Source organism: Babylonia areolata, chromosome 26 (assembly GCF_041734735.1).
Source record: "Babylonia areolata isolate BAREFJ2019XMU chromosome 26, ASM4173473v1, whole genome shotgun sequence".
In the NCBI taxonomy this organism is placed as follows: domain Eukaryota; kingdom Metazoa; phylum Mollusca; class Gastropoda; order Neogastropoda; family Buccinidae; genus Babylonia; species Babylonia areolata.
Genome location: NC_134901.1, coordinates 42,987,593 through 43,000,849, shown reverse-complemented (window position 1 = coordinate 43,000,849; position 13,257 = coordinate 42,987,593).

Below are 13,257 nucleotides of genomic sequence, written 5' to 3'. Positions count from 1 at the left end.
TTTGAGATTAGACGTTAGGCTCCTCCCTCACTCTGTCAATCATTCTGTGAGGCGCTCAGTGGTGTGGTGGCCTTTTTTTTTTTTTTTTTTTAAGGTACTCTTACTTCTCTTAGAGATTTAAGATATTCTCAGACCAATCGTTGTTGCGCTACCAAGTCTGTCGACTCACTTATTTCCCTTCACACCTGCATGTCCAGGGCAGCACATCCATGTCAGATTTTGGATCTGTGTGTTAAGCATTGCCTTCACATCCCATTTTGACCTCATATGTGACGTTCATAGTCAGTCCGAAATATGGCACGTTGGATTGCAGGCACTGACACGTATGGATGCCAGACACTGGCCAGCATGTGTCACTGCTTCAGCTTCCACTGCCAGGCTGGAGGTTGTGACTTTGTAGGCATCATTCCCGTCCCTGTGGTAAATCTCGACTGTCTTTCCAGAGCGGGTGAGATGATTGTGTTGGAGAGGTGCTTCAGGTTTTCTGGGGACTGTCTTCCCAGAGCGGGTGAGATGATCGTGTTGGAGAGGTGCTTCAGGTTTTCTGGGTGTTACCATTCTTTTGTTTCTTTGATATCTCCTGTCCAGGATACCAGCTGTATTGCCTTCTGTTTGTCTCATCCATCGTCTTCTGCGTCCGAGACTTCTTCTTCTTCTTCTGCGTTCGTGGGCTTCAACTCGCACGTTCACTCGTATATACGCGAGTGGGCTTTCACGTGTATGACCGTTTTTACCCCGCCATGTAGGCAGCCATACTCCGTTTTCGGGGGTGTGCATGCTGGGTATGTTCTTGTTTCCATAACCCACCGAACGCTGACATGGATTATAGGATCTTTAACGTGCGTATTTGATCTTCTGCTTGCGCATACACACGAAGGGGGTTCAGGCACTGGCAGGTCTGCACATATGTTGACCTGGGAGATCGTAAAAATCTTCACCCTTTACCCACCAGGCGCCGTCACCGTGATTCGAACCCGGGACCCTCAGATTGACAGTCCAACGCTTTAACCATTCGGCTATGGCGCCCGACAAGCGTCCGAGACGTCTGCTGGTTTCTTCACTGCATCATTCAGTGGGTTTTGAAGGCTTTCTTGTGCTCTGTGATGGGTCTTCACCTGTTCAAACCTGTCTGGCCTGCATTGAAGGAAAGTAAGGCAGTTATCGCATGATCTGATTAGAAGAGTCCTTCGTTGTTTCCAGTTTGGTCTCGTCGCTTCATTTGGAATTCTGCTGACAAGAGGTTGCTTTGAGAAACCTTTGCTTTCGTTGAAGGATGGCCAAGGAGTTATCGCATGGTCTGTGTAGATGTCCCTCGTTGTTCCCACTTTGGTTTCATTACTTCATTTGGAATCCTGCTTGCAAGAGGTCGCTTTGAGAAAGGTTTGTGAGCTCTGGTTTATAATCACCGTGAGAACGACTGAGTGATATAGACGGAAGGTATTGATGGGCTGAACAGTGCTTTAGGCTGCCATTGCCTTTCACACTGAAGGACGCCAGGCCATCGTGTCTGCGTCGACTCGTGGAGAAGAGGCCTAAGCGGAGCAGGGGAAGGGGTGTGTTGAGGACGAGGTGTGTAGAAGGTGGTAGGACCATTAAAAGTTCACCCCCGCCTTCTGTTTCACGCCTGCCGTGTGAGTTTATGACGTGTCGATTGACGGAACTGACGCAATATGAGCGGAAGTGAGGAGGAGTGTGGGAAGGAATCGGGGGCACGGGGGATGGATGGCGGGTGTGTGTGTGTGTGTGTGTGTGTGTGTGTGTGTGAACGAGAGAGAGAGAGAGATACTGGAGGCCAGAGAGAGATAATTTAACCTGGGATAAACCCCAAAAAATTAACTGCGAGTTCCACCGCTAACTCCCACCCCAGACTCTTCCCCCCCCCCCGCCCCCCCCCCCAACAACTGTAAATGTTACCGACAAAACAGCAATGCTTTGCGTCCGTGCATGGTGAACCACCGTCGGAGTTTGTCGTCTGAAGTCAGGTCAGAATGGTGTTTGAGGAAGCATGTACATTTTTCCACCCTGCACTCCCACCTCGCTCCCCCCACACCCTGCTCTCCACACCCCCATGAAAAGAAAAGCAATACGCAAGAAAATCGTCTAATAGTAAAACATTAATATATACATGATGGGACAATTACACATGAAGGCAACATCCTTATATCAGAGAAAGAGAGGGAGAGAGAGAGGACACACACGAATCAGGGATAGACAGTGTGTCAAGGACGGCAGCAGGGGTCAGGGATAGACATAAGTGTGTCAAGGACGGCAGCAGGAATCAGGGATAGACATAAGTGTGTCAAGGACGGCAGCAAGAATCAGGGATAGACATAAGTGTGTCAAGGACGGCAGCGGGGATCAGGGATAGACATAAGTGTGTCAAGGACGGCAGCAAGATTCAGGGATAGACGTAAGTGTGTCAAGGACGGCAGCGGGGATCAGGGATAGATATAAGTGTGTCAAGGACGGCAGCAGGAATCAGGGATAGACATAAGTGTGTCAAGGACGGCAGCAGGAATCAGGGATAGACATAAGTGTGTCAAGGACGGCAGCAGGAATCAGGGATAGACATAAGTGTGTCAAAGATGGCAGCAAGCATAAGTGTGTCAAGGACGGCAGCAGGAATCAGGGATAGACATAAGTGTGTCAAGGACGGCAGCAGGAATCAGGGATAGACATAAGTTTGTCAAGGACGGCAGCAGGAATCAGGGATAGACGTAAGTTTGTCAAAGACGGCAGCGGGTATCAAGGATAGACACAGGTGTGACACATAGACAGGAGTCATTTCAGAAGGTTAAAGGGGTAATTGTTTTTCCATCAAAGGTTTCTTTAGTGCTTTTTCTTTGAAAATGTATTTCAGACATTATTAAAGAGGAGTCAGCTTCTCCATATCGCACCATTCTTTTCAGCTGATGTTTCTCTTTTCTTTTTTTTTTAATTGGATTTTGGGCATTAGACTTGAGTTGGTATTTATCATGATATTAATAGCTTTCCAAACTGATTTCGATTTCTGGGCGATAAACCACGAAAAATATTTCATCTTATTTTTTCGCTGCGTAGACTTTACTGTGTTGTCAGTATAGTTCTTTGTCCTTTTGATCAATTGTAATGTCTTGAATTTGTCTATTTCCTTCAACCATGGAGGTTCGGTTTGGTTTCAACCATTTTCTTGAAAAGGGAGCATGTCCCCCAGCAGCTGGCATCATTGTCAGGATTTCTATTTGATGAACGTATTTCAAGCCAGAGCAACACCATCAAGGAATATCGAAATGTGTAGATCTTCTGGAACAATAATTATATCCCGATTTCGGAATTTGGACCCATTTGAAGTTCCACGTCTACACGAGTGGTCACAACAGCCATTTTGAACAGAGCATGCTTGCTTCCAGCATGTTTGTTTTTGTGTTGACGTGAATGTGGTCAGTGTGGGTTTCTGTGCGTTCAATAATACGTGCAGGGAGATCGTTTGTTCTGGTCCATATACAGCAAAACTACTGTCCATTTTGTTCCCGATACTGTCAGTTCAATGTTCAAGTTTCCCAAGAGTAATTTCTTTGGACTCAAGGTTTGTGGCATCCATTACTAAATTAAACCAGTCTTGCTAACCGAACTAGGCTTCTGTATACAAATCCTGTCATAACTAAATTTCTATTGAAATTGATTCCAAGTTATTCCTTTCGAGAAGAGTTACTCTCTTGAACGTTAGTAGGTTGATACAATATAAAAGAAGTCCAGTTAATCTTGGAGAGTAGGGAGATATTATTGTTAGTCATGCATGCATCAGAATCCGGAATTCAACCCCCTAAGTCTGTCTCTGCTACGCATCATATGCGGAAAAGAGTCCCACTGCTAAATGGTTTTGATATGATCGGTTTCATCCTATCACTGGTGAGAGAGAGAGAGAGAGAGAGAGAGAGAGAGAGAGAGAGAGTCGGAACAGTTTTTACATTACTGGGGCCAATGGGGGGTATTGTGGTCAAGATATGTTCTGGGCAGAAAACAAACCTATTCTTTTCCCATCTTTTGTCGGGCAGGGGCGGCTTACAGTTGGACAAGAAGACCCTGAACGTTGGCACCATTGACGGCACACATCCCCCAGACTGAGACCTAGAGAGGTGATGAACTTTGACATGGTCCTCATCCCCCAGACAGACCTAGAGGTGATGAACTTTGACATGGTCCTCATCCCCCAGACAGACCTAGAGGTGATGAACTTTGACATGGTCCTCATCCCCCAGACAGACCTAGAGGTGATGAACTTTGACATGCTGCACTTCCTCCACACAGCCTGTATACATCGTCTGTGAGTGGTGAGGCCTTGAATAGCCCTCTGTCCACAGGTCAGTGTGTGTGTGTGTGTGTGTGTGTGAGGATACTGTTGGATACTTGGTCGTCAAGGCCATTTTTTATTTAGTCATTCTGATGTGACGATGAACCGATACCCTGAGTGCAGCATGCACTTAGCTCACGTAAAAGATCCCATGGCTCTAAAAAAAAAAAAAGTGTGCACTTTGCGCACGTAAAAGAACCCACGACCCAACAAAATCATGCAGAAAAATCCACTTTGATAGAGAAAACAAATACACTTGGAGACAGTGAAAAGGGTGGCGAAGTACAGGGAATGGCCAAAGGAAATGTACACCTTGTTCTTCAGAGGAAGTTTCAGTTTTGATTTCCCAGGCTGTAGTGTTCAGAATCGTCATGTGCTTTACAACTTAGTTTGCATGTCATGAAGTGGTGTTTTTAATCTGTGTATGGTTCTTCGTATCTTTGTATACATGTCAGTGAGTAATCCCCCCCTCTCTCTCTCTCTCTCTCTGTCTCTCTCTCCATGCAGAAGAATGCGGAAAAAGGTGTTTTCGACATTTATTTACGTAATGCAAGCAGGCATAAGAACTAAGTTCGAAATGAAATCAGTGTAATCAACATAAACTTTAAAAAAACCAAAATACAGTAATTAAAAAGTCATGAAGATGCTTTCTTTAATTCAAGCCAAACGAACGAAAAAAAAAAAGTTACCATGTAAAAACGGGACTGAGTCAAAGTGTGACCTGATGAATGAATATATGTGCAGACAAAGATATCTTGAGACTGTTCATAAATGTCGGAGCAAAGCAAACGTGTGGAAAACACAACGAAACATTATCAGAAAGGGAAAGGGAAACGGAGGATAAAGTACACAAACACTGCACAGTCAGACACAGTTCGTAGTTGACTGAAGACTTGGTGCACACGTCCAGTCCTTTGTCACATGACGGGAGGCTTCCCTGTGGAACAACTAAAGCTCCAGTCAGAAGCTGTGTCCATGCACATTTATTCTTCGGACAAATCAGTGTCTGAGCGGGTTTTCATTGACACGTAAATCCTCTGAGGAAAAAAAACCCTGACAACTATGAAACGGGGTCCGATACAGGCCTTACTCGACCCGATTCAAAATGTTTCATAGGGGTCCGATACAGGCCTTACTCCACCCGATTCAAAATGTTTCATAGGGGTCCGATACAGGCCTTACTCCACCCGATTCAAACTCCCTTTTTTTTCAGGACTAACGTCTCATGGAGCAGAGGAAGAGTGGTGCAGCTCTCTTTTCCCGTCTTTTTTCCTTTCTTTCTTTTCAGCGATGACGCCTTTAGCTGAGAAGGTTAACGACCCCGGAAAGCCAACAGCTGTCGATGCTGATGCATGATTAACACACACACAGTCTGTCATACACATAGTCACAGTAACAGCACGGACCACAGATAGTTGACAGTCAGACATAAGGCACATGAAGACTGCAGGATGAAGTGAAACTAAACATGGTGATGGAGACTGCATCGTGATGAAGTGAAACTAAACATGGTGATGGAGACTGCATCGTGATGAAGTGAAACTAAACATGGTGATGGAGACTGCAGGATGAAGTGAAACTAAACATGGTGTTGGAGACTGCATGATGAAGTGAAACTAAACATGGTGTTGGAGACTGCAGGATGAAGTGAAACTAAACATGGTGATGGAGACTGCATCGTGATGAAGTGAAACTAAACATGGTGATGGAGACTGCATCGTGATGAAGTGAAACTAAACATGGTGATGGAGACTGCATCGTGATGAAGTGAAACTAAACATGGTGATGGAGACTGCAGGATGAAGTGAAACTAAACATGGTGCTGGAGACTGCATGATGAAGTGAACATGGTGTTGGAGACTGCAGGATGAAGTGAACATGGTGTTGGAGACTGCAGGATGAAGTGAAACTAAACATGGTGCTGGAGACTGCAGGATGAAGTGAACATGGTGTTGGAGACTGCAGGATGAAGTAAACATGGTGTTGGAGACTGCATCCTGATGAAGTGAAACTAAACATGGTGTTAGTGACTGCAGGATGAAGTGAAACTAAACATGGTGTTGGAGACTGCAGGATGAAGTGAAACTAAACATGGTGTTGGAGACTGCGTGATGAACTGAACATGGTGTTGGAGACTGCGTGATGAACTGAACATGGTGATGGAGACTGCGTGATGAACTGAACATGGTGATGGAGACTGCGTGATGAACTAAACATGGTGTTGGAGACTGCGTGATGAACTGAACATGGTGTTGGAGACTGCGTGATGAACTAAACATGGTGTTGGAGACTGCGTGATGAACTGAACATGGTGTTGGAGACTGCGTGATGAACTAAACATGGTGTTGGAGACTGCGTGATGAACTGAACATGGTGTTGGAGACTGCGTGATGAACTAAACATGGTGTTGGAGACTGCGTGATGAACTGAACATGGTGTTGGAGACTGCGTGATGAACTGAACATGGTGTTGGAGACTGCGTGATGAACTAAACATGGTGTTGGAGACTGCGTGATGAACTGAACATGGTGTTGGAGACTGCGTGATGAACTGAACATGGTGTTGGAGACTGCGTGATGAACTGAACATGGTGTTGGAGACTGCGTGATGAACTGAACATGGTGTTGGAGACTGCGTGATGAACTGAACATGGTGTTGGAGACTGCGTGATGAACTGAACATGGTGTTGGAGACTGCGTGATGAACTGAACATGGTGTTGGAGACTGCGTGATGAACTGAACATGGTGTTGGAGACTGCGTGATGAACTGAACATGGTGTTGGAGACTGCGTGATGAACTGAACATGGTGTTGCACAACTGAAACCAGCAGCAGGAGAAACAAGGAAGGACATTTTGCAGCTGAAACAATCCATGTAGACACGTGACGTACCTTTTCTGATGGCGATGGGACAGGGAAGGACACGTCGAAACCAGGACAGGGGAGGGGAGGACACGTCGAAACAAGGACAGGACAGGGTAGGGGAGGACACGTCGAAACAAGGACAGGGCAGGGGAGGGGAGGACACGTCGAAACAAGGACAGGGTAGGGGAGGACACGTCGAAACAAGGACAGGGCAGGGGAGGGGAGGACACGTCGAAACAAGAACAGGACAGGGAACGACACGTCGAAACAAGAACAGGACAGGGGAGGGGAGGACACGTCGAGACAAGAACAGGGGAGTACACGTCGAAACAAGGACAGGGGAGTACACGTCGAAACAAGGACAGGGGAGTACACGTCGAAACAAGGAAGGACACGTCGAAACAACGAAAGGGAAGGACACGTCGAAACAAGGACAGGACAGGGAAGGGCACGTCGAAACAAGGACAGGGAAGGACACGCCGAAACAAGGACAGGGAAGGACACGCTGAAACAAGGACAGGGAAGGAAACAAGGACAGGGGAAGGACACGCTGAAACAAGGACAGGGGAGGACACGTCGAAACAAGGACAGGGAAGGACACGCTGAAACAAGGACAGGGAAGGAAACAAGGACAGGGGAAGGACACGCTGAAACAAGGACAGGGAAGGACACGCTGAAACAAGGACAGGGAAGGAAACAAGGACAGGGGAAGGACACGCTGAAACAAGGACAGGGGAGGACACGTCGAAACAAGGACAGGGGAAGGACACGCTGAAACAAGGACAGGGGAGGACACGCCGAAACAAGGACAGGGGAGGACACGTCGAAACAAGGACAGGGGAAGGACACGCTGAAACAAGGACAGGGGAAGGACACGCTGAAACAAGGACAGGGGAGGACACGTCGAAACAAGGAAGGACACGTCGAAACAAGGACAGGACAGGGAAGGACACGTCGAAACAAGGACAGGGACAGGGAAGGGCACGTCGAAACAAGGACAGGGACAGGGAAGGACACGTCGAAACAAGGACAGGGAAGGACACGTCGAAACAAGGACAGGGAAGGACACGCCGAAACAAGGACAGGGAAGGACACCGAAACAAGGACAGGGAAGGACACGCCGAAACAAGGACAGGGAAGGACACGCCGAAACAAGGAAGGACACGCCGAAACAAGGACAGGGAGGACATGGGGGTGGGGGAGCATGAAACTGAATCTGAAACAATCCCGTAGTTGACGGCGGCAATTGTCATTCCAACCACATGCAATAAAGCTCATGACATCGAATCGAAGAAAATGTACACCGTTACCAAGACGTCCAATGCACACCGTTTCAGAAACTAACAAATCGCACTCGTGCATAAAAATCGATAGCGCGGCTTACTGCACAATCACACCGTCCAGCTTCCATAAAGAAAACGTTAACACATCATGGCAATATCATATATATCATATACAGTCAAGTTTATAAATCGTTGACACAGAAACATGTCTAAACACGGTCGCGAAAACATCCACACTTACTGTTGTCGTGATGATTCAGCCTGTATGTAATGAGAGATGAACTATCGGTAATGCTAAATGAACTATCGGTACTGCTAAATAAACGGGCATAATCATTTATAAACGGTGCCTAGGTGCATCAGTGAAGTGTTAAGATCAGCCTTGTAGAGAATCACGAAGTTTGACACTTGCTATGACAGTAATGACAAGAACACGGCTGGTTTGGCGATGCAAATACGCGTTCAAAGAGATGAGTAACATTTGATGAAACATGTGCAACCCATCTGAAATACCGATATAATGGTCGCTGACACTTCAATAATACGAAGTATATCAAATAAGATAAACATGGATATTCCGAATACTGCAGTACTTACGCTGAGCAAAATCACGAAAAGAAGTTACACAAGTTCCCGATTCATAAACGGAAAATTATGCGGCCTTCAGAAGTTGTCACACCATTGCTGTGGAATAAAACTGAAGCTGTTGCCAGAAGTCCCTCGAAAGGGGAAGTGATTCCAGCAAAAGTACTTATAACCTACATGTATTTTGTAGAAATTCTGTTTCTGATTTAATCGCCTGAAAACTGGTTTCACATTGACAATATTCAGCGATCATCGAAACATTATATGCAAACAAAACCCAGTGAAAAAAAAAACAAACAAAAAAACCCCACAAAAAACAAAGAAAAAAACAAACAAACACGCACGCATGCAAGCTTTCTGTACAACAGTCCGGCGAAATTTGTCCGTCCAATAAAAAACGAAAGAACCCCCCTCCCCCCAAAACAAACAAAAAACAACAACAACAACAAAAAAACCAAAAAAACCACACACACACAACCCCCCCCCTCCCCCTCCACCAAAAACACCCCAAAAACTGAAATCCTCACAACGTATCCTTCAAGACAGCATCCTTATGGTCACGTGACAAAACAGTTCTCAAAGCTAATTATAAAACACCAAAACAATGTGGTGGACATCTCACTGGCTGCACAGATAACTGGCCAATGTGCATGCGAACATGTCCAGTATTCATGCGAATGTCCGCCAAAGAAGCGTCCTACTGAACCTTTCGCCGAATCGTGGAGTCTGGTTCCCACGGCAGTGTCATCTTCATTCACACCAGTGTGTAGCTAATCAGGTTCACACATACTTGACGTCTTTCAGCGTTGTACAGTATTCTGTTCTGCGGCACGTACAACCAGTTCATCCAGACAAATATGTGAACTAACTCGGCAGTGTACTATGTTATTTTATCATGAATTCACCTCCACAAAATGTGTCCACCCTGTGCTTTGTCGCTGCATTGTGAAGGATCATTGTCCTGTAGCACGCTTCCCCAAGGCACCGATTACCCTGACTTGGACGACTGCTTCTCAAAAGATGAAACACAGAAAAAAAAACAACCAAAAAACCCCCAACAAACTGTTGAATAAAGGCACTGGGTCCAATGTAACACATGAACTGTGACGGCTGCTCCAAAACGCCCAAAAGGACTGATCTGATGGCGAAAAAAACAACTGAGCGTCAAAAATCGAATGCTGCGAGTGAGACCCCCAAGAATGAGAGAACCCTTCATTGTGTGAAGACGTCAGTGGCGTGTCGCTGGGTCTCTTGCATATCGCGCTGAGCGACCGGCGTCGCCGGACGTGAAATAGTCGATGGTTGAGTCACGTGCACAGACATTTCGGGAAGAACACGTCTACAAAGTATACCCAGACCAGTTGACAGCAACATTCTAGCACGAAACGAACACGGAGATAGTTGCAGTCGTAACTCTCCAAGACGGCATAAAAAAAAAAGCAGCTAGAAATTGTCTTTAGATCTCACATTGTGCGGAAACAAATTTAGCAGCAGAAGGAACAATTTGTAAGGCCGGTTTTAAACAAGGGAAACAGTACTGTTACTCTTTAAAATTACAAAGGCACATGATTTAAAACATCGCTGCTTGCACTGCCCATCTCTCAGAATCCAGGTGAATAGAACAGGGTACAGAGGAGAGGCCCCAGAGACATACTCCCAGCCCCCGAAAGTTGCTCTAATATGTACATATTTCGTGTGACAAGTGGAACACAAACAGCGGCTGTAAAGACTGGACAAGGGCCTTCACAAAACGCCACACTCAATTTATTGAATGGGGGAAAGTAAACCAATGTAATACACTGGCACTGTTGTCTTCATTCACAGCGAACACACTGTTCAATGTTTAAGAACCTCCGGTACTTTGGGCATGGCAACAAGTACCTGGAGTGCAAAGACTGAACGAACCGAAAGCTTTCTTCCCTTCGGATCATTTGATGCCGCGCTAAACCACATGCGATTAAACAAATATTAAAACAATGTATTTTCCCAAATATATGCAAACAATATTGATCCGATTTTTACCGAAAAAAATCGAGAACACAACATGCTGAAACAGCACATGTTCATTTCAGGCAGTGTTTGTTTCTGCTTCAGAGTTGGTCTGCACAAGCCCGCAGTTTCTCCTGTGCTGGCAATACGGAAACTGGAGACGTGACCTCTGACCTCACGGAGGACGGAAACACCAGACGGAACAAGGTACACTGCTGTCTTCCATCTGCAGCTGAAGACCCCCAATCACACCCAGCCTCCATCTGCAGCTGAAGACCCCCAACCTGACCCAGCCTCCATCTGCAGCTGAAGACCCCCAACCTGACCCAGCCTCCATCTGCAGCTGAAGACCCCCAACCTGACGCAGCCTCCATCTGCAGCTGAAGACCCCCAACCACACCCAGCCTCCATCTGCAGCTGAAGACCCCCAACCACACCCAGCCTCCATCTGCAGCTGAAGACCCCCAACCACACCCAGCCTCCATCTGCAGCTGAAGACCCCCAACCACACCCAGCCTCCATCTGCAGCTGAAGACCCCCAACCTGACCCAGCCTCCATCTGCAGCTGAAGACCCCCAACCACACCCAACCTCCATCTGCAGCTGAAGATCCCCAACCTCACCCAACCTCCATCTGCAGCTGAAGACCCCCAACCTGACCCAGCCTCCATCTGCAGCTGAAGACCCCCAACCACACCCAACCTCCATCTGCATGTAAGTAAAAAACTACATTTTCATGTTTTACCAGTTCTTCGCTAGTTAGATTTCCCCCCCTTTCTCGAAAGGTTGTGCTGTGAAGAAAGCTGTTTAACACGAAGATCCATTGTATAACGTTCTGCAAGACGTGATGTCTTTCACTAAGAAAACACATCAGGAAGTTCGTCCTTGGCAGAGGATGCAGCGTGTTGACGTGGTGTGTTGTGCTGCAATACACTGACAGATGGTGTGTTGTGCTGCAATACACTGACAGATGGTGTGTTGTGCTGTGTTGTCCTGCAATACACTGACAGATGGTGTCCTGTGTTGTGCTGCAATACACTGACAGATGGTGTGTTGTGCTGCAATACACTGACAGATGGTGTGTTGTGCTGCAATGCACTGACAGATGGTGTGTTGTGCTGCAATACACTGACAGATGGTGTGTTGTGCTGCAATACACTGACAGATGGTGTGTTGTGTGCTGCAATACACTGACAGATGGTGTGTTGTGCTGCAATACACTGACAGATGGTGTGTTGTGTTGTGCTGCAATACACTGACAGATGGTGTGTTGTGTTGTGCTGCAATACACTGACAGATGGTGAGTTGTGCTGCAATACACTGACAGATGGTGTGGTGTGTTGTCCTGTAATACACTGACAGATGGTGTGGTGTGTTGTCCTGTAATACACTGACAGATGGTGTGCTGTGCTGCAATACACTGACAGATGGTGTGGTGTGTTGTCCTGTAATACACTGACAGATGGTGTGTTGTGCTGCAATACACTGACAGATGGTGTGCTGTGCTGCAATACACTGACAGATGGTGTGGTGTGCTGCAATACACTGACAGATGGTGTGCTGTGCTGCAATACACTGACAGATGGTGAGTTGTCCTGTAATACACTGACAGATGGTTTGCTGCAATACACTGACAGATGGTGCAATACTCTGACAGATGGTGCGGTGTGCTAATAATACACTGACAGATGGTGCAGTGTGCTAATAATACACTGACAGATGGTGTGGTGTGATGTGATTCAAGGACAGATGGTTAGCTGGTGTGATGTGAGAACTGCATGTCAGCGGAGACTGTCCCTGGTGGAGAACTGACCAGTTTTTGGCTTTGTTCGGCAAGGGGACGATTGGTCTGCATGCCTCGAAGCAGTCACCAGTCAGACCAGTTTCGGTTCTTCCCCCCCAAAAGAATAAATGCAAAATATAGTTTTATTCATTGTGTGTTTTTCTTACACTTTGCATCATCCTTCTCTGCAGTTTGTTAATGGAATATTTTTTTAAGATATTTATTCTATGTAGGAGAAGGCAACAACAACAACAAAAAAACCAGCAAAAAAAAAAAAAAAAACCCCAAAAAAAAAGAGCGAGCGTCCCATTCACTGTTTCAACTCAAATTTCAGGTCTGCATTGTAGACTGTGTAAACTGCCGCGATATCCGTTGCCGTGTTGCTCTGCCGGGTCTTTGAACCGTGGGTCAGTAAACCAGAGAT